The 21,614-nt window shown below is 35.4% G+C and overlaps 1 pseudogene; it reads right to left on the reverse strand.

The window, feature by feature from the left end:
* LOC103102907 (E3 ubiquitin-protein ligase Hakai-like) overlaps window positions 1-21,614 on the reverse strand; it is a 182,786-nt pseudogene that overhangs the window by 112,709 nt on the left and 48,463 nt on the right.

Here is a 21,614-nt window from a genome sequence, read left to right on the forward strand (position 1 = left end):
AATTATATTTAATAAGGGTCCAAGGAAAGACAAATTTAAAATTATTTGGAAACTAAATAATCTAAATCTTCAAAACTGGTAGATCAAAAAACACTTCATAGAAACAATCAATGATTTCATAAAAGAGAATGACAATGAGAAGACATCATATCAAAGCCTATGGGATACAGCCAAAGCAGTACTCAAATGACAATATATATCCCTGATTGTCTATGGCAACAAAATTGAGAGGGAAGAGATCAATGAATTAGGCTTGCAACTTTAAAAAATTAGAAAAAGAACAAATTAAGAATCCCCAGATAATAACTAAATTGGAATTCCTAAAAAAGTTAAGGAGAAATTAATAAAATTGAAAGTACAAGGACTATTGAAATAACAAATAAGACTAGAAGTTGGTACTTAGAAAAAACTAAATAAAATAAGGTACTCATTAATCTAATAAAAAAAGAAGAGAATCAAATTAATAGTATCACAGATGAAAAGGGTGAACTCACCTCCAAAGAAGAGGAAATTAAGATAATTATTAAGAATGATTTTGCCCAGTTTTATGATAATAAATATAACAATCTAGGAAAAAATGGACAAATATTTAAAAAATATAAATTGCCTACATTAACAAAAGAGGAATGGGATATTTAAATTATCCCATCTTAGAAAAAGAAATTGAATAAGCCATCAAAGAAATTCCTAAGAAAAATCCCCAGGGCCAGATGGATTGACAAGTACATTGTATCAAACATTTAAAGAACAAGTAATCCCAATACTATACAAATTATTTGACAAAATAAGCAAAGGAGTGTTACCAAATTTTTTTTTCATGACACATATTGATTCCAAAGCCAGGAAGATCAAAAACCAAGAAAGAAAACTACAGATCAATCTCCTTAATGAACATAGATGCAAAAATCTAAAATAAAATACTGGCAAAAAGACTCCAGCAAGTTATCATAAGCATTATCCATTATGACCGGGTGAGATTTATACCAGGGATACAATGATGGTTAAATATTTTGAAAACCATCCATATAATTGACCATATCAATAACAAAACCAACAGATATTACATAATCATCTCAGTAGACGCATAAAAACCTTTGAAAAATACAACACCCATTCCTACTGAAAACATTAGAAAGTATAGGAATAGAAAGGCCTTTCTTCAAAATAATAAGCAGTATATATTTAAAACCACCAGCAAGTATCATCTACAATGGAGACACTTTAGAAACCTTCCCCAAAAGATCAGGAATGAAGCAAGGATGCCCATTATCACCTCTATTATTTAATATTGTACTAGAAACACTAGCAGTAGCAATTAGAGAAGAAAAAGTAATTGAAGGAATTAAAATAAGCAATTAGGAAACTAAACTATCACTCCTTGCAGATGATATGATGATATACTTAAAGAATTCTAGAAAATCAACTAAAAGACTAATGAAAATAATTAGCAACTTTAGTAAAGTTGCAGGGTACAAGATAAAGCCACATAAATCATCAGCAAATCTATGCATTTCCAACAAAATTCAGCAACAGGATTTAGAAAGAGAAATTCCATTTAACATCACTCTAGACAATATAAAATATTAGGAATCTGTTTACCAATATATACACAGGAATTTTATGAACACACTACAAAACACATTTCACACTATTAAGGCCAAATCTAAATAACTGGAAAAACATTAATTGCTTTTGATGGGATGAGCTAACATAAAATAAATGACAACCCTACCCAAATTATTCAGTGCTATGCCTATCAAACCACCCAAAAATATTTTTTACTGAATTAGAAAAAATTATGCTAAACTTTATCTAAAAGAACAAGGGATCAAGAATATCGAGGGAAATACTTTTTTTAAAAAATTATAATAATGGGGACCTAGCAGTACCAGATCTTACACTGTACTATAAAGCAGTGGTCATCAAAACAATATGGTACTGGCTAAGAGACAGAAGAGTGCGTCAATGGACTAGATTAGGGGTAAATGACCTCCACAAGATAGTGTTCAATAAATCCAAAGATCCAAGTTTTGAGAATAAGAACTCACTATTTGACAAAAACTGCTGGGAAAATCAGAAAACAGTATGGGAAGAAATTGGTTTAGATCAACATCTCACACCCTAAAGCAAGATAAATTCAATAAGAGTGAATGACTTAAATATAAAGAGTGAAATAATAAATAAATTAGGTGAACATAGAATAATATTCCTGTCAGATTTGTGGGAAAGGAAGAAATTTAAGACCAAGCAAGAGATAGCGAACATTACAAAATTTAAAATTAATGACACTTTGATTATATCTAATTAAAAAGGGTTTGTACAAACAAAATCAATACAACCAAAATTAAAAGGAAAGTTAACAAACTGGAAGATCGTTTTTATAACAAAACTCTCTGTCAAAGGTTTAATCTCCCCAATATATAAGGAACTGAGTCAATTGTACAAAAAATTAAGCCATTCCCCAATTGATAAATGGGCAAGGGACATGAATAGGCAGTTTTCAGATGAAGAAATCAAAACTATCTATAAGCACATAAAAATTGTTCTAAATTTGTCATAATTAGAGAAATGTAAATCAAAACAACTCTTAGGTACCACCTCACACATAGAAGATTTTTCAATATGACAGTAAGGGAAAATAATAAATGTTGTCCAGGATATGGCAAAATTGGGACATTAATACACTGCTGGTGGAGTTGGAACTGATCTAATCATTCTGGAAGGCAATTTGGAACTCTGCCCAAAAGGCTTTAAAAGGCTGCCTTTCCTTTGATACAGCCATACCATCTCTGGGTTTATACCCCAAGAGATAATAGGGAAAAATACCCACACTCTTTGTAGTGGCAAAAAACCCTGGAAAATGAGGGAGTGTCCATCAACTGGGGAATGTCTGAACAAAATGTGGTATCTAATGATGATGGAATACTATTGTGCTGAAAGAAATGAGGAACTGGAGGAATTCCATGTGAACTGGAAAGACCTCCAAGATTTGATACAGAGTGAAAGGAGCAGAACCAGGAAAACATTGTACACAGAGATTGATACATTATGGCAAAATTGAATGTTCTACTAGCAGCAATGCAATGACCCTGAACAATGCAAAAGAGCTTATGAGAAAGAACGCTGTCCACATTCAGAGAAAGAACTATGGGAACAGAGACACAGAAGAAATACATATCATGTGGTTTGATAGGGATATGATTAGGGTTTTGATGTTAAAAGGTCACTACTGCAAATATGAAAAACATGGAAATAGGTTTTGAACAGTGATACATATATAACCCAGTGTAATTCCTTGTCAGTTCTGGGAGTGGGGAGAAAAAGAGGAAGAAGCGTCATAGATCATGTAACCATGGGAAAATATTCTAAATAAAAAAGAAATTGTTTTTGTCCCCTACAGTTTTATTTTTTAATGTGGCTTCAGCTTGCTCACAGTTCTAACACCTTTACAAAGTCCGCTGAGACCCCTTTCCCCACCAGAGTGCAGCTTTCATTTACCTAGGCCTGACCCAGGCAGAGTTGCTCACTGAACACACTGAATGTTTCAGAGTGTTAGGTGGTACTGCAAAGGTTCCTTGTTACATGAATGTTTGGATGGGGATGGGGTGGGAGATGATAAAACTCATGTCTAAGAGTGCTCAGGCCTGAGCAGGCCTGTGCATTTCTAGAATTTATGCTGGAAAGCATTCATTAAGGGAAGAAAGGAGAGAAAGTTTTCCTCATTAATAAAGTTAAAAATGGAATCATCAGTATTGGTAGGACCCTGAGGCCATTTGTTTTTCTATTTCTCTATCTCTATTTCAATATTCTCATATATGTAATTAAATTGTACCTTAGAGGGTGTATAATAATATGGCATGCATCTTTATTGTCTGTTTTTTGCCTCCTTTCCTCCTAATATCATCCCTTCCTAAAAGTTCTACTATTTTTTCCTAATCTAAGAACATTCTAAAGATATCATTACCTAGGACAGTGATTCTGAAGGCTCTCAATAAATATCTATTGAACTGATTTGAATTGAATCAATAGCCACATGTGTCATTAAGCCTTGGCTGAACTATCACATTTTGAAATGGACATTCTCTGAAGATATCTGAATACATTTTCCATTTCCCAGAAGAGCAAGTTTCATTAAGCCATGTATGCTTCTTCTGCACACTGTCAGGATTAGAAAGTTAAAGATACTTAGAAGTTTCAAAGAACACCTAATTTAGCTAGCATCAATAGCAATGATTTATGGGAAATTAATCCTAGATCTATTGATTATTCTCTATATAAGGAAAATAAATTCACTTATGACTAGTATAAGTGAATGTAAATAATTTTAAATATTTAAATATTCTTTCAAAATTACTATGTGCTTCTTTGTCTTAGTTTTTTATAACAAAACATGTCTTTTTATGATTACTCCAGAAAATAATGATGAATAACAATTATTTTGCTATTCTACAATACTACAACATTAATATTTTAATATTTATAGGTAAATTAGAACTATGAACTGACATCTAATGGAAGAATTCATCTCAATCTTTCCAGTGAATTTTATAACCACTGTTCTCTTTCACTATTTCTCAGAAGCCCCTTTTCATTTCCTTCTGGATATCAGAGATAAATGGAAATCTTAATTCTGGATGAGGGATGATATCATTTTTTAAATTTTATATGAATAAAAAAGGCAAAACTACCTAAAATTAACCTGACCATTTTGAAGGAAATTAGAAAGTTTTATATTTTATCAATCTATAGGTCAGGTACTTGGATACTTTCTGTACTTTACTAACATTTTCTTACTTTGGCCACTCCCTATCCTCAAACAATGCAACCATAGTCCAAGCAAATGAGTGAATATTTTTGTCAAACAAGAACATAGATGATGTTCAGCTCTGCAGTTTAAAGAGAGTACAATAACTCGAATTCATAATATCCTCTTCTGCTTGTAATCACTGCCAACAGAATAAATAATTAGGAGAATCAAAGACATCCAGCAAAGGCATGAAAAGTGGGGGAAGAAATGTGTCACTGATGCAGCAGTTATAAAATCTCTAAATTACAGTGGTTTTCTCTGTTAGTTTCCCATTAATTCAGTATTTTTAATTTAATTAGCTTCCATTTTATACCCTTTCTGTGAACAAGATAAATTACAGTACACTTGAAAAGTAGAGAACCTGGGAATACATTGAGCATGAAGAGAGAGCTGACAAAATGAAGTCAGTTGAAAAAAGAAATTTGGGATATAGAATTCCAAGCTCCAATTGAAAGGAAAAAAACAACAACTAATAACCTCCCAGCAATGTTTGCCTTTGTGTGTTTGTTTTCATTATGTGTTGGCTGAGTTTTACAAAATGAAAATAAATAAATAATCCGACAGCCGAGTTCTTTATTGCAACTCCAGTTGTTCCATTACTGGTGGGCTTATTTTTACCAACCTAACATAGCATGACATCATGAGACTGTATACTATTGGCTTTCCAAAACACCTGAGAAATCAGCTAAACCCTTGTTTTATAGATGAGGAATCAAAAGTCTTGGATATCTTGAGTCCAAAGTTACAAAGCAAATTAATTTAAGTAATGGCAATAACCCAAGTTTTAAAAGTTTAATCAGAAGCCTGATAGTATGTGGACAGTGGTACTTGGCATATAGGTGAATTATTTGAATATCAGCTGTCTATATATTCAGTTAATTTAAAGAAATGAAAACCAAAGTTGAATACTATATCTTTCTTATAGGTTTTTGACAGTTATCAATCATGATACAATCAAAACCTTGTTAGATTTCTAGGTTTGATTTTAAGGTTTTTAAAGTCTTTATGCCTCTAGTCTCCAAAACATCATCACACTTATGGTATTCCAAAGTTTCAAGCTGGTTTGACATTAAAAGTTTCTATGGAAGACTTCTGTTTCAAGTATTTCCTTCCAAATTACATAGTTTTTTTTAATATTTATGTAGTGAGCTTCTCAAGGAAAAAATATGTATTTCTTTTCATTTTTATCTATTCTAAGACAAAAATAGGAGATAAAATAGGACAGCAACAATATTTTAGTTAATAAAAATCCTATAATTTTATATTTCTCAACAATCATTTCCTTGACAAATTCTAAGTCATTTCAACTCACAAAAGTCATCTAGTTTCCAGTTATCTACTAATTAATTTCAGCCTAATTCAATGCAAAAGATGATGGAGATCTGAGTTCCATTCCTGACTCTCCACTAACAACTACATGTATCAGCCATCAGGCCTTCATATTAGAGGGTTTTTTTAAGTTTATTCTTCTATAGATGAAATAGTAATTTAGTTTAGATACCCCCAGGATCAGTAATTTTATCACAGGAAATGAGAATTAGAAAAAATCTGAGTCTACACAGGATATTACTTAAAAGCATATTAACATAAAGTATAAGATTTTAACATAGAAATCTAAAATATGGTATTCAAACAAGTTCTCCTTTGCATGAAATGGTAAAACAAAAGACAAATAAGAAAATATTTAAGAAAATATTTGTGTTACCACCCACTGGCATTTGTTCCCCACAATTATGTCACTTAAACAAACAATGACCTCTTTGGAGGAGGCTGCAGTCAGGTGGGTAGTAGATCAGAACCAAAAGTTACTATCAGCCAAGATCCTTCTGTTTTTTATTAAGGAGGAACAATCATTTTTTTATGAAAAGATCATTTGGTGGACTATTTTCCTCTATTACCCTACCAAACTTTTGATGATTTAGTCACTTCTTATGTTAAAATGTCTCTACAATCAAAGCAAATGAAACTGTGAGGAGAAGTGAAATTCAGGAAAACAATTTAGTTAACAGGCATTATTTAGGAGTAATGGATAGAGTGTTGAACTCAACACTAAGAAGTATAAAAAAGACTTACCACTGAAACATACTAACTCTGTGACCTAAGGCAAACCAGCCAGAATGGGCAGCCTGGTGGTACATTGGGTAGAGTGCACTTTCCTTTGCTCTCATATTAGCCAATCTGCTAGGTGTGAGATAGTACCTCAGAGTTATTTTGATTTGCATTCCTCTAATTATGAGAGATTTAGAAAATTTTTTCATTTGTATTTCTTCATCTGAAAATTGCCTATTCATGTTCCTTGTCCATTTATCAGTTGGTTAATGACTTGATTTTTTTGTACAATTGATTTAGCTCCATATAAATTTGAGAAATTTGATCTTTGTCAGAGTTTTTTTCCCCAATTTGTTGCTTCCCTTCTAATTTTGGTTGCATTTTTCTATTTTATTTGTTTTTTTTTTTCAAAATACCAGCTCCTAGTCTTATTTATTAATTCAATAGTTATTTTATTTTCAGTTTTTATTAATTTCTTCTTTGATTTTTAGGATTTCCAATTTAGTTTTTATCTGAGGATTTTTAATGTGTTCTTTTTCTAGTTTTTTAATTTGCATGCCCAATTCATTGACCTCTTCCCTCCCTATACACTCAGGGATATAAATTTTCCCCTGAGTACTGCTTTGACTGTATCCCATATATTTTGATATGTTGCTTACTCATTGTCATTCTCTTCAATGAAATCACTGATTGTTTCTATGATTTGTTCTTTAATCAACCAAATCTGGAGAATCATATTATTTAATTTCCAATTAATTTTTTATTTGCCTCTCTATTTACCTTTACTAATTATAATTTTTATTGCATTATGATATGAAAAAGTTGCATCTATTATTTCTGCTTTCTTACATTTGTTTGTAATGTTTTTTTGCCCTAGTATATGGTCAATCTTTCTACATGTGTCATATGCTGCTGAAAAGATGGTATATTCCTTTTTAGCCCTATTTATTTTTCTCCAGATTTCTATTACCTATAATTTTAAAAACATTTAATTCACTTCCCTTACTTCTTTCTTATTTTTTCCTTTAGATTTATATATTTCTGATAGAGGAAGGTGAAAGTCTCCCACTAGTATGGTTTTACTATCTATTTCCTCCTTAAGCTCCTTTAGTTTCTCCTTTATAAATATGAATGCTGTACCATTTGATGCATATATATTGAGTGCTGATATTTCTTCATTATTTATACTGCCATTTCATAAAGATGTAATTATCTTCCTTATCTCTTTTAATGAGATCTCTTTTTTGCTGTAGCTTTGTCTGAGATAATAATTACAACTCCTGCCTTCTTTGTTGCAGTGGTAGCTCAGTAAATTCTGTTTTACCTTTATCCTGTGTGTGTATACCTTCATCAAATGTGTTTCTTGCAGACAACATATGGTAGGAATCTTATTTTTAATCCATTCTGCTATCTGCTTCCTTTTTATTGGTCATGCATATACATAATTATGATTACTGTCAGTGTATTTCCATCCATTTTTACTTTCTCCTTTGTTTCTGCCTTTTCTCTTGTCCCTCTTATCCTCCCCTTCCAACTTTTCGCTTTTAGTCAGTCTCACCTTTCCCCTCCCTAATGTTACTCCCCTTCACATTAAATCCCCTCTTATTTATTCCCCTTTCATTATAGTGTCTTTTAAATGACTCCAACTCTCTCCCTCCCTTGTATTGCTCCCCTCCCCACCAGTCAGTTTATTACCCTTCTACTTCTTTATAGATCATGATACAATTCTCTGTCCCAGTGGATCTGATTGTTCTTTCCTCTCTGAGTTAATTTCAATGTGCATAAGAATTAAGAATTACCTCTTGCCAACTTCTTCCACCCTTCCATTGTATTGGTCTTCTCTCTCCCTCCCACATGCTCTTCTTTATGAAATAAAAATTTAACCCATTTTATCTCTTTTCCCATTTCTAAAATTATTTTTTACTCCTAGTTTTTAATATCTATTTTTGACATATCCTATACAGTTTGTTCCCTCTAAGTATACTTCTTCTAGCTATCTTGATGATAATAACAATTTTTAAGAGTTACCAATATCATCTTTTCTCATAGGAATACAAATCCTATTATGTATTGGGTCCCTTAAAAATGTTTTTTTTTTGCCCTTTCTTATTTACCGTTTGATGATATTCTTGACTTCTGTGTTTGGGCATCAAATTTTCTATTTAAGTCAGGTTCTTTCTTTAGGAATACTTGGAAGTTTTCTATTTTATTAAATGACCATACTTTCCTCTGCAAGAATATAGTCAATTTTTCTGGGTAGTTGATTCTTGGTTGTAGATCCAGTCCCCTTGCTTTATGGAATATCATGTTCCATGCTTCCCAGTCCTTCACTGTGGATGCAGCCAGGTCCTGTGTAATCCTGACTGTAACTACATAATATTTGAATTGTTTCTTTTTAGCAGCTTGTAATATCTTTTCCTTGGTTTGGAAATTCTTGAACTTGCCTATAACATTCCTGGGCATTGCCAATTTGGGATTTAACTCAGGATGTGATATGTGAATTCTTTTAATTTCTAATTTACCCTCTTGTTCATGAATATCAGGGCAGATTCCCTGAATAATTTCCTGTAGAATGATGTCTAGGCTTTTTCTTTGGTCATGATTTTCCAGTAGGCCAATAATTCTTAAATTGTCTCTCCTGAATCTATTTTCCAGACTGCTTTTTTAATCAATGAGATGTTTCACATTTTCCTCAATTTCTTCATTCTTTTGATATTGTTTTATAAACTCTCGCTGCCTTGTGAAGACATTTGCTTCTAGTTGTTGGATTCTAATTTTTAAAGGCTTTCTTTGTCTCATTTTCAAGCTGTTCAATTCTGCCTTTCAAAACACTATTTTCTCTTTTTAATTTATGTGCCTCTGTTTCCAGGTGACTTATTTTTCTTTTTAAGCTCTTTTGCCATTGTCTTCAGGCTCTCTTAATTGTTTTTAGAATTGTGTTCTGAGTTCTTCCAAAGCCTGAGTCTAATTTGCTTGAGTTCCTGAGTTTTTGCTTGGTATTCCTTGGTCCTCCTCTGTTCCATTTGTTCTTTGTTCATTACCTGGATAGAAGCTGTCAATTGTAATTTCTTTTTTCTTTTAAAGTTGTTTACTCATTTTCCCCTTCATTCATTATCCCTGTCATTCATTGCCTATAATCTTGATCCTTTGTTTATTTGCTGAATCTGTGGGTTTTGGCTATTCTGTCCTGAAGGGGCTTCTTCTTTGCTCTGCTGACTAACTAGATTCGGCTAATGAAGTTAGGATTAATGAACGCTGAGACCAGATCTTCCCTAGCTGCCAGCAGAATCTGAAGGTATAGATGAAGGTGTGGAGGCTGATGGTAGTTACCCTAGTCCTTCTCTCTTCTCGTTTCTGCCAGCTGACTCCCTGCCAGCTGCCTGGTCAAGGTCCTGAACTTCCCATGTTGGTACCAAGGTACTCTGCTGAGGTTTCAGCCTTTGCCCTGGAACCCCAGTCAACCTGATTCTTACCACAATTCTCAGTGCAGTAGGTGGGTGAGGGGTGTTGGAGATTTAGCTTCCCTGCCCTCTGAAGGCTTCTTATATGCACTATTGATAGAAGAGATTAAGCCAACAGAGCTGATCTGCAGAGCGGGATGTGCTCTGAGGCCAAAATTTCCAGAGACAGAGGCCCAGAATAGAAAAGGGCTGACTGAAGATTGCGACCAGGCTGACCTCCTCTCTGTCCTCTTTGCCAGCTGCCTCCGTGTCAGCTGCAGTCAGACACCTGAGCCTCATGTAGCTGTTGTAGCAAGGTACTCCCTCTGGGCTGGAGCTCTAACTCTGAGATCCCAGGAACCACCTGAGTCTCAGTATATTAGGTGGAGGAAGGGTCTTGGGATATTCCTTCTTTCTTTTCCTTAAACTCAAGGATTCTACCTTCTCTACATACCTTTTAAGTTGAATCAAGCAGGAGGGTCCCCACAGCTCTGTTGTTGGATTTGGTTTTGTGTCCCCCTTGAAACACTTTGTTTTTGATTGGTGTGGAAGGGTTTTCACAGAGGACTCAACTTTTGCTGTTTCTAAGCCACCATCTTTACTCTGCCTCCCAATGAATATACCTCTCTAAACACTGGGGAAACCATAAACAGGAGTTCTGAAGGTACTATTAATCAGGAGATGGATCTCCATATGGAGTAGGGATTTTATTGTGAATCATAAAGATTGAAGATTGTAGAACTTGTGAAGGTGAAGAAGAAGTATTTTACAAAATGTTCTCCTAGTGACTTGTGAGGGTTAATATTACTCCAAAATGTGCTGCTATTTTCTAGGAGTTTGACCTCCATGGTAAGAATCTAGTTTATTAGATATAAACAAGAAGTAATTATGTTTGTCATGCTTATTTATCTAACTAGTTGGCATTATTGGATAATTACATCAGTTTAGATTGCTTTGTTGCTATCATTTTGATTTGCTTGCCAGATCTCATCCATTTGATCTCTGATGAAGAAAAACATTTAAAGTTGTAGCTGGTCAACATATGCATTTCTGAATGTTTGGGCTTAGAGCTTCTGCAGAGGCAAGGTGAAGGAATGGAAAGATAACTTTCTTATAAGATGAGAGAGGTGGCAGCTAGGTGGTTCAGGCGTTGAAAGCCAGACCTAGAGACAGGAGGTCCTGCATTCAAATCTTAACTTAGATACTTTCAATTTTTGGGACACTGTGCAAGACACTTAATTCCCATTGCCTAGCTCTTAAAACTCTTCTATTGTGATAGAGGCTGGCCCTGGAGAAAAAGTTCCAGAGCTGAAGAGTATGTGAAATTGATCACCTCGATGGGGTAGGGGCCCCAGGAGTAGAATCCTGAGGAGAGAAGACTGGCTGGAGAGCAGTGAGGGTCTCTCCATCTTGAGAAGTCTAAGAGAGAAGGTGGCTAAAGACTTTCTCCTGAGGGTTACCCATTTTTCCTTCTGGTGACTGGAAATATTTCCCCCCAACACTTCCCAATTGAAGGGACTTTCTGAAGAGAAACATGAGCAGACTTTACCTCAGCTCCAGTTGCCCAGGGATGAGGCAACCTGACTTTATCTCAGGGGGCTCAGGCTGCCAAGGCCTGAATTTTCCCCAAACTCCAGGAGGGAGAGGAAAGGGTTTAGATAGAGACAGGGACCCCCTTTTCCCACTTTCCTTTTCCTATTCTTCCCTGCCCATTATTCCTTTTGTATTACCTCATTGAGTTAACATTAAAAATTATTTGTTTCCCAAGCTGAATGTGAGTGAATGGATCAAGGGGAGACCTTTCTGTCTCGGGTAGTGGAGGGGGGATAAGAGGGATAAGAGTGAACTGGGGAGAGCAGCTTTAGCTAAGGAGGGAAGGCAGAAGGGGAAAAATCTTCAAACCCCCTCTCCTCTCTCTGAGCCAACCCATTACATCTGCTGTCTCCCCTGAACCCCACTTTGTGGAAGGGGGTTCTCCTCTCTTTCCCCTTCTCCATACCAAAAGTACAAGTTCCCCATCTGGGCACAAAAACTTCCCTTCCTTTTTATTTTTTTAAGACACTATCTTGGAACCAATATCTAGAATTGTTTCTAAGAGAAAGGTAAGGATTTTGCATGTTTGTTTGGTTTGTTTTGTTTTTAGAATGGGAAATAGTGATTTCCAGTCAAGCATTTCCTAAATACCAAACTTTAGGTTCTGTAAGTCTCAGTTTTATCATTTGTAATGTAGGGATGATAACCACTGACCAACTTATATTGAAAGGGTAAGGATAATTTAGGTAATAACTGTGAAAGTACCTTGAAGACATAAGTATTCTAGAAATTTAAAGTTTTGTTAGAATGATTATTATTATGCATCTCTGCTGCTTTTGACCTGTGATTTTAGGCAAGTGAGTTAGCCTCCCTGGCCTCAGTTTCCTCATCTGGCAAATGGAAAAGTTGGTCTAGATGAATTGGAAGGTCTCTACCAATTCTATCTCTGATATTATTCTAACATAAAGTATTACCGAGATGGAATTCATAGTAGTTTTCAGTTTTTACCAATCACTGTCTTATACCCAGATACTACAGCTTGCATGCCTTGTATAAGTACCTCCTGTTCAGGGCTTGGACTTCTTGTTCTATAACTCATTGGCTCACTAACAAACCTGCATCCCCAGAAAGATAAATGAAGCTTGAGTTATTACTCATATCTTGGTCTTTCCAAAAGGAAAAATAAGAGTATATAATACAAACCAGAAATAGGACAGTTGTTTTATATTCCTATTAACAGATCAGAGATGCTAAATATAAAAGAATCATAGAATTGATTAAAAGAATGACTAGTATAGCACATAATAATCCAAAAATGAATATGGTTACATTTGCTTGGAAGACTAATATATTAAGGCTTAACAGTGCATAAAGCAATTACACAACACTACTAATTACATTCCACCTTGGCTGAATATTGTCTAAGCACTGACTGTACTTGTCTTTTAGAGAAATGTGCCAAGTTTGGCCCTTCTCATGGTAATGAAGAGCCAAATTCCAATGTAGAAGCTTTCCTTGCTGTCAGCTATTGCTTCTAGAGTGATGCCATTGTCACCACCAATTGATACTGATGCTACCTGAGTGGTAAAGGATGCTCCCTTTATAACCAGAGTCCATCAGACCTTGTGGTACTCACAAGTATTGTCAAGTAAAGGAAAACAAAAGAAATGCTAAGTAGTCAGGCTCCCTGCAGTGTAAGATCTTTCAGTTAAATCCTTGGCAGTACCTGCTATATTGGTGGAATCTCCATGACACCAGTATAGAAAAGGCCCTTACTCCTCTCCACTCATCACTGAAATTCTGTTATGTTTTCTGGACAGATAAGCCAAGAAGATATCAGCCATGAGGTATCTGTCTCTGCCTTTTGTTTTATTAAGAAGATCCCCTAAGTCTGCAGCAAATCCAGCCCAGCAAGCAAGTTGGGAACTCTTTTTATAGCAAGAAATATTCTCCCCAAATTTCCATATAGTCACCTGCAACCAGACTTGGGATGTCTGTGCAGGCTCCCTAGAAGAAATCTTATAGGCCATTTCATCTATGTGACTCTGATTTATTATAAATCTAAAATCCTAAAAGCATCTTTTAAAGTCATGGAATGAAGAAATAGAGCCAGAGGCCCTCTTATTCTATTGTGTCTCCAATTTCACTATCTGTGTGACTTTCAGGGAAGTTACTTAACATCTCTAAGTCTCTGTAAAAGAAAAGTTAAATAGTTAATCTTTACAGACCCTTTCACCTCTAATATTCACTGAGCTGGTCAATTGACCCTACAGAAACTTAATTCCAATATAATAGGAAAGAACTTTTGTAATATTAATTCTTCAGATGTTTCACACATCAAAATTCATTTATGGCTCTGGTTTTGTGCTGCCTCTAGTTTTGGAAAACAGATTGTACCTAGAGAGATTCATAAAAAATAATTCTGTCAAGTTAATGGCATTCAGAATTCAAGAATATCGAATTCATAACCCAAAGAGAAGATAGTAGCTACAAGTGACTATTTCCCAATGGTCAAATATTACAAAAAAACTGGTTTGAATAAATTGATAATGGGAGAAGGAAAAATGAAATTTGCTTAAATAAAAAACTGAGGGAAGAAAAATTCTCAATAGATAAGAAGGCAGTAGTAATATTAATCTTGGATTTTGTGGCTATTTCCTGCTGGAAAAAGACAGAGATCTGATTACACTCCCAAGGACAGAACATTTCCTTGCTGCCTGTGTTTAAAGTGCATGTATGAAATCCTATTTATGGTTGGTTACAAATTTCATTGCTTTTATTAGCTGCATGAAATGTTATTTACTTGATTGAATTACAATTCTGACCATTAACACTTTAAAATAATGATCTTGTTAATTAATGCCAAATTGCAGTTTGTAAAAAAGGCGATATACATCTTGACAGTATTCATATTGATAATCCAGTGAGTTCAACATGATTAATGTTATTACAGTACATATCATAAGAATGAATAATGATTAGAGTAATTATTTTAAAGGGTTGTCCAATTGGGGATGGGGAGGATTCCTATAAAGGCACTTTCTTGCATTGGAGGTGATCAGTTTTTCCTCTTTTGAAATTCATTTTCTTTTGCAATTTAATGCATAGTGAACTTTTTAAAAACCTACTCAAAACTGACTTTCCCACCATGCTCTCTGGAGAGACTCATAATAGAAGCCTGAGGCCACACAACTAGGTCATCATTTTATGAACCAACTCTATGTTGTGCCCAGCTGTGATCACTTGCGATAAAACAGTGAAATTTGGGACCAATTTCTGTTTCCCTTGTCTCAAGCAGGACCATGTTAGAATATTCTGATACATGATTAAACATATATTTTTGGAAATCAAATTTCCATCTTCTGTTAAGAGTGAAACAATATGGATGCTTCCATGTATTGAGCTTCAGGCCCTAGAGGATAGCACCCCTTTCTCCTTTTCTTTTCCCTTTTCTTAGAAATTCCAGCAGAATAAGTAATAACTACTCAACTCCTTTATTTCTCAGTGGAGGTTTCTTGTGTTCAGCACTGACCTGGCTGTACCTGCATCTGGCTAGAAGGTCATAGTGTTTTATTAAATCAAATAACAGAGAGAAACCCTGCTCTTCACCCTCCACCTAGGGACAGACCCAGAGAGAGGCTCATTCATACTTCAATGCAATGTCTGGCATTTAAATACCAGCATATTTTCAAAGAGCAATGATGCAGACTTAGAGTTTTGCATGATTTTTCATCCTTCATTTCCTACTGAATGTAGAAAGAGGTGATGGAAAGAAGAAATGTTTGGTGAGATTAAAAATAGAAGGTACAAAAGGTAAGCCCTTATAGATACACAAACAAAGCAATCACTTAGATAGTATGGAAATGGGGGTGGTAAGGACACATTTCATTTTCACAATCTGTTGAGGGAATTTTAGGTCTTTGGGAGAAAAACTTTCCCATAGAAAAATCATAGTAATTTACATCACACTTTAGAGTTTTGCCTTAAGTATTTTCAAATATTTTTTCTGATTTTAACAATATTCTTTGGGTAGTTAGGGCAAATGAAGAAACTGAATCTTAGAGAGATGGTGACTTGCCAAGGTCACAGAAACATTGATGGTGCCAGGAATTAGCTGCTTCCTTCAAGTTTAATGTTTTTGTTTTGTTTTGTTCCCCCCCACTATGGTATATTACCTCTTGAACCACTGTCAGTAAACAAACTCACCCATGTAGTATCATGAAAATTGAGCTATATTGGTGTCAGGGGAACTGTGTTTGAATGCCTGCTTTGTCACCTCATTGTGACAATCCAGCCAGTCATTTACTTCTCTGGGCCTCATTTTCCTCATCAGCAAAATAAAGTGCTCTAAGGTTCCTTCTAATTTTATGATCCACAATAATAGCTACTCATATTATACAGAACAAGAGTTCATAAAAACTGTGGATTTTAGTTTGTGATTTCATGGAAACCTCATGAGACTGGAAAATATATAGATTCAATAGTAGAATTCTAGGCAATATGACAGGCCAATAGGGTAGATATCAGGTGGGAATAAGTTTTGGCATATCCCAAATTAGAAATTCATTTCTGCTGCTATTAGCTATGTAACTCTGGACAAATTACTTTATGGGGTTTCAGTTTCCCAAAATATTTTTAAAAATTAGTATGGGTTAGATGGTCTTTAAGATCTCTTACAGTGTTTCAGTTCTTTTTTTTTTAAAGGAAATCATATTCCTGTAAATTAACTTCTATTGACTTGAGGTGAATCAATGTAGCTCAGGAAACAAAGTTCTAGGATTATATAGACAAGTAATTTTAAGGGAGTTCTTTGTAAAGGTCTTTGACTTTTGCCTCTCTTAAGAATATCTGCTAAAAATATTTGCATTTGCCTTATGTCTAGATCCTTACAGAAAAAACAAACAAACAAACAAACAAACCAAGAATGCCTTCAGCTCTAATGCAGGCACTTGTGTTGACAATATATATGTATATGCGGTTTATAAGACAGACTTCACTTCAATTGATGGAAAATGGACAAAAACAAAGCTCTCACAGAAACCCCAAAACAATCAAAACATTTTTTCTTTCCTTTTTTAGGACTACTGCCTTTCTATATAGCCCTGTGATTGGGAGTCATCTAGAAGGTGTAAGAGTGAAAATTATGAGACTGCCTATAAATTAATGATTTTATTAATCAAAAGTAGTAGGGGGAAAAGATGGAAAAATAGGAGAGAGATATAAAAGATACTTTTCTTATTGCTCTATTTAGCTTTCAGCCACCATTATGGCCCCCTAGTCATGCTACACAGGCAAGTTCAATCAGCAACAAACACTGAAGAGAAAAGCACTGAATCCACTCTTGCCTCATTTTATCAAACCTCTTTACCCACTAATTCTTACTGTCTCAGGAGCAAACTATGGCTTTCTATTTTGCCTTGCAAGGTCTAGAAGGTAGTCCAAGGGTCATTGCAGGGAAGATCACCCTGCCCCCTGTTGTGTGATCTTTTGACTCTATTGTTCTCTTTTTCCAGCTGCCATTCTATCCTTGTGACTCAATTTACCCAATGATTTCCTTCACACAGTCTTAGCTTCTGGGTCAAATAGTCAACAGGAGATGAGGTCAAGTGTATGACCCCAGGGGAGGGAGGAAGACTAAATTTCCTTCATACAAAAAGAACCCAAATTGAAGTTTCAAGATAAATAATTTTTCATTCTCCCAGCAGTCCTACAACAGATTTGACTGCTATTTGGAAGCTATGGTTTCCCTGGAAGAACATTTTGCACATGAAGCTAATAATTTCTCTCCAATGGGACATATGCCATTCAAACAACTCACATCAATGAAGGGAAAGGTCCAGGCTTCTCCTCTACATCATGATGGTCTTTTGGGGTTCTTTTGTCCACAATGTATATATATATATATATATATATATATATATATATATATATATATGAAGTTTATTTTCATTTATTTATCTTTTTATGATCAGAATAGATGCTGCCACCATTTTGGCATAGGCTCATATCTCAAACCTAGATACTGGACTAATTTTTGGTTGACCTCAATGGCTTAAGTCTCAACCGTATCTTATTTAGGCTTACAACCTAAGGGTCAATCTCTACTCTTTAGTCTCTTATCCCCAACTCATCCCACCACAGCATAAAATCTGTTGCCAAATTCTGTCAATTCTACCTGCAATACATCAATGACATATATTCCTTTCTCTTTTCTGTTGATGGCATTATTCTGGTACATTTTCTTATCTCTGGACTATTGAAATAGACTTTTGATTGGCTTCCCTGCCTTAAGTTTCTTCCGACTCTAGTCCATCCTTCACTTTTCTATAAAAGTGATCTTAAGTCTTAGGTCTGACTAAGTTCACTTCCCTATTCCATAAGCTCTAATGACTTTATTTTGCCTCCAAGATCAAATATAAAATTCTTTGGCTTACAAATCTCTCCATAATCCATTCCTTCATACCTTTCCAGTCTTCTTATCCCTTACTCAGTCACTCTGTATTTTATGATCTTGCAACACTAGTCTCCTTATTGTTCTTAGCATCATACTCCATCTCCCAACTTTATTTTCCCAGGCCTAGAATTCTCCCTAACTTTATCTCCACCTTGCTTCCAAGGATATGCTAGAACCAGCTTATATCAATTTGGGAGACATGATTATTAAATTTTCATTGTAAGAATTTACACTTCTGAAATAGCCAAATGTTAAAAATCAGAACTTGATTTATTATTTGGTTTATTATTTGTATTTAATAAAATGATGGAGAAAAATATTAATAGTACAAATTAAGTTTAAAAATATTATACATACTGGTTTTTAAACACTTATGAGCACACTACTGACTTATCCAGTTTACTTCAATATAGACTAAAATCTTAGCTTCTTCAAGAGCCTTTACATAATACCCTGCAACATTAATGCCTTATATATGAGATTTTCTCCATTTTCTACTACTCCCATATCTTCCTATGTCAAGAGACTGGCTTCTTAACCATTTCTTCTCCACTGGCATTATGATAATGACCTTACCACACTTGTAGAACTCACTTTGGGGAATGAAAGGTGACATTGAAACTAAATAGAAATTTCATCCCCTTTTAACTTCAGAATACAGATGTTCTACCTTCAATTTCTATTGATGTGACTGTAATCTTTCACAATTTATTCCTCTTCCTTCTTTACCTAACATGATTGTACAGGGATGGGGAAATGGAAGTAGTGGGGAAAATGATACCAACCTGAGGGTTGACCTGGAAAGGTCATAGGCTGCTCTTACCCTTACATTTTTTTGTTTCTACTAAGATCTGAATTGCTATACCTCTCTTATACCCCTCTCCTACCAAGGATGTAACACAAAACCCTACCTGACTCTGACTCTCTGGCTTCCTACCTCTTCCTAATAGTTGTGATCAAGGAAGTGGCCACTCAGACAATTTGGCTTGGATGTGAAGGAAGTCACTAACCACAATCCTCTGATAAAATGATGGACCATTGATCCTTATTTTTAACCTAGCCTTGTTCTCTAAGTTTTACTGGGACATATCATCTACCCTATTGCTATGTCTTCTGGACACCTTCTGGTATTACCATCTGTCTTGACATTGTATCCTAAACACTACTGAGCCTTTCCATGTATCCTGCAGCTTCGCACTCCACCATCAGTTGACTTCCTTAATTAGAAGGTCAGTTCCTTGAAATTAGGGACTGTCTTGTCTTTCTATTTGTATCCTCGGTACTTAACATAGTTCTTGACAAATAGTAAGCCCATAATAATTACTTTACATTCCTTCTGATTGGCTATAATCAGGTTGTGAATACATACAGAGTTTAAGTTTGAAGGAACCAGAAAGGTCATATGGTGTAATGTCCTCATTTTGACAGATGAAACTGAGGCTGAGAAAAATGAAGTAATTTATCCAAAACACACAACTTCTAAGAGTCAAATGTAGGAAACTGATGCATAAGGTGGAAAGAGCACTCTCACAGAAGTCAGAGGACATGGGTTCAAATACCACTTCTTACACACACTATTTGTGACTTTGGGAAAGTGACTTTATTGTGGGCCTCAATTCCTTTATATGAAAACGTAGGGGTGGTGGTGGTGGTGACTAAGTGGCCTTTAAGGTCTTTTCCATCCCTAAATAGATGATTCTAACAAAAGATGAAGGAGATGACAAGGGAAATTGCTGCACTGATTTGAAGATCACCAAACTGGAGGTTTAATGGCCTCCTTGGTTTTAAACCTTCTTTTATTGCTCCTGCTGCAACGTGGTCTGACATCTTGTTTTATTTGTAATCCTTCACCTTCCCTTGTATGAGTTAAAGTATATCAGATTAAAAACCAGTTCCTTTACTCATGACTCTATTTGATGATTTTATGAAATTTCCTTTAATCTCCCAAATGTTTGGAATGGACAAGGACATTATGAGATCAAATTAATATCATGTGTTAATACCTCTCATTCATTTTGTGTATTACCTTAACTGCTCATTTGATTATAGACGACTGAGGCTTTTAGCATTATTAAACTCTTCAGGTTGAGTCTAGAGTCAGAAAGGCCTGAGGTCAAATCCAGCCACAGACACCAACTAGCTCTGTGACCCTGCATAAGTCACTTAACTCTGTTTGCCTCAGTTTCCCCCTTCATAAAATAAGCTGAAGAATGAAATGACAAAAAATATGTTTCTTCAAGAAAACTTCAAATGAGGCCACAAAATGTCATACATGACTGCAAGATAAATGAATAAGAGAAACAAAACTCCTTGTCTTGAATCTTCTCTTTTTTGAATTATTGGGCATCTCTTCTGATATTTTTATCTTATATAATACTTTTTTAATCTTGTGTTTTTCTTAGAATAGGCTTGTGCAAAATTTGCCAGAGATGTACTGTAGCTAACTTGCAAAGACTGGGAAGAGTTGTTAAGTTTTCAGTGTTAACATTTACACCTCAGAAACTGTCAAACGCTACAAATAAGGGCTTCAACTTGTTTTTTTGTTGGTTGTCTAGCCTTAAGAAAACTATGGAGATGGGGTGGAGCCAAGATGGCTTAGTAGCAGGAAAATCTTGGAGCTGCTCTGAATTTCCTTTCAAAAACGATCATTATGAAGCTTCTCAAGAGGACAGAAATCAAAGCAGGATGAGCAAAGAGGCTCTTCCACTAGACACAGTGTGAAAGGTAGGCAATGAGAGAAGATTTCCACATTACATGGGGGCAAAATTGCACAAGGAAAAGTGTGGCCTGACCATCCCTCCTGCTCCCCCTACACACCAGAGTCAGAGCCAGGACCAGGGCAATTCCTGAATTCTAGGGGGCTGACTACCCTAAGGAAAAATCTCCTCAGACTTGCCCCTAGAGGCTGCTCCAGGCCCTGGTGGTGATGTTCAAAGATTTATAGCACCAGACTCACTCCCAGCAGCTGAGATAGCAGTACAGCAGTGTTGTGGTGGTAGAAGCAGGGGCAGGGAATATAGCCTCAGGGAAAATACTGCAAAGTGTGTTATGCCACAGAACTATGGAAATTCCAGTCCCTGGAGGAGATATTTAGAGTTCCAGAGCACAGGTATCATGAGGCTATAGGCAGTGGCAATAGGAACAGCAGCAGAAATAGCACCAGGCAGCAGCAGCAACAGCAGCATAAATAGCACCAGGTGGCAACAGCAGAAGTTGTAGAGAAGATAGTCTCAGGGCAAAATACCTTGAGGTCAGCTATATTTAACAACAACAACAACAACAGCAACAACAACAACAGCAACAACGCAGACCTATTCCTAGAAATACCAGA

The sequence above is a fragment of the Monodelphis domestica genome, chromosome 4 (genome assembly GCF_027887165.1).
Source record: "Monodelphis domestica isolate mMonDom1 chromosome 4, mMonDom1.pri, whole genome shotgun sequence".
Taxonomy (NCBI): domain Eukaryota; kingdom Metazoa; phylum Chordata; class Mammalia; order Didelphimorphia; family Didelphidae; genus Monodelphis; species Monodelphis domestica.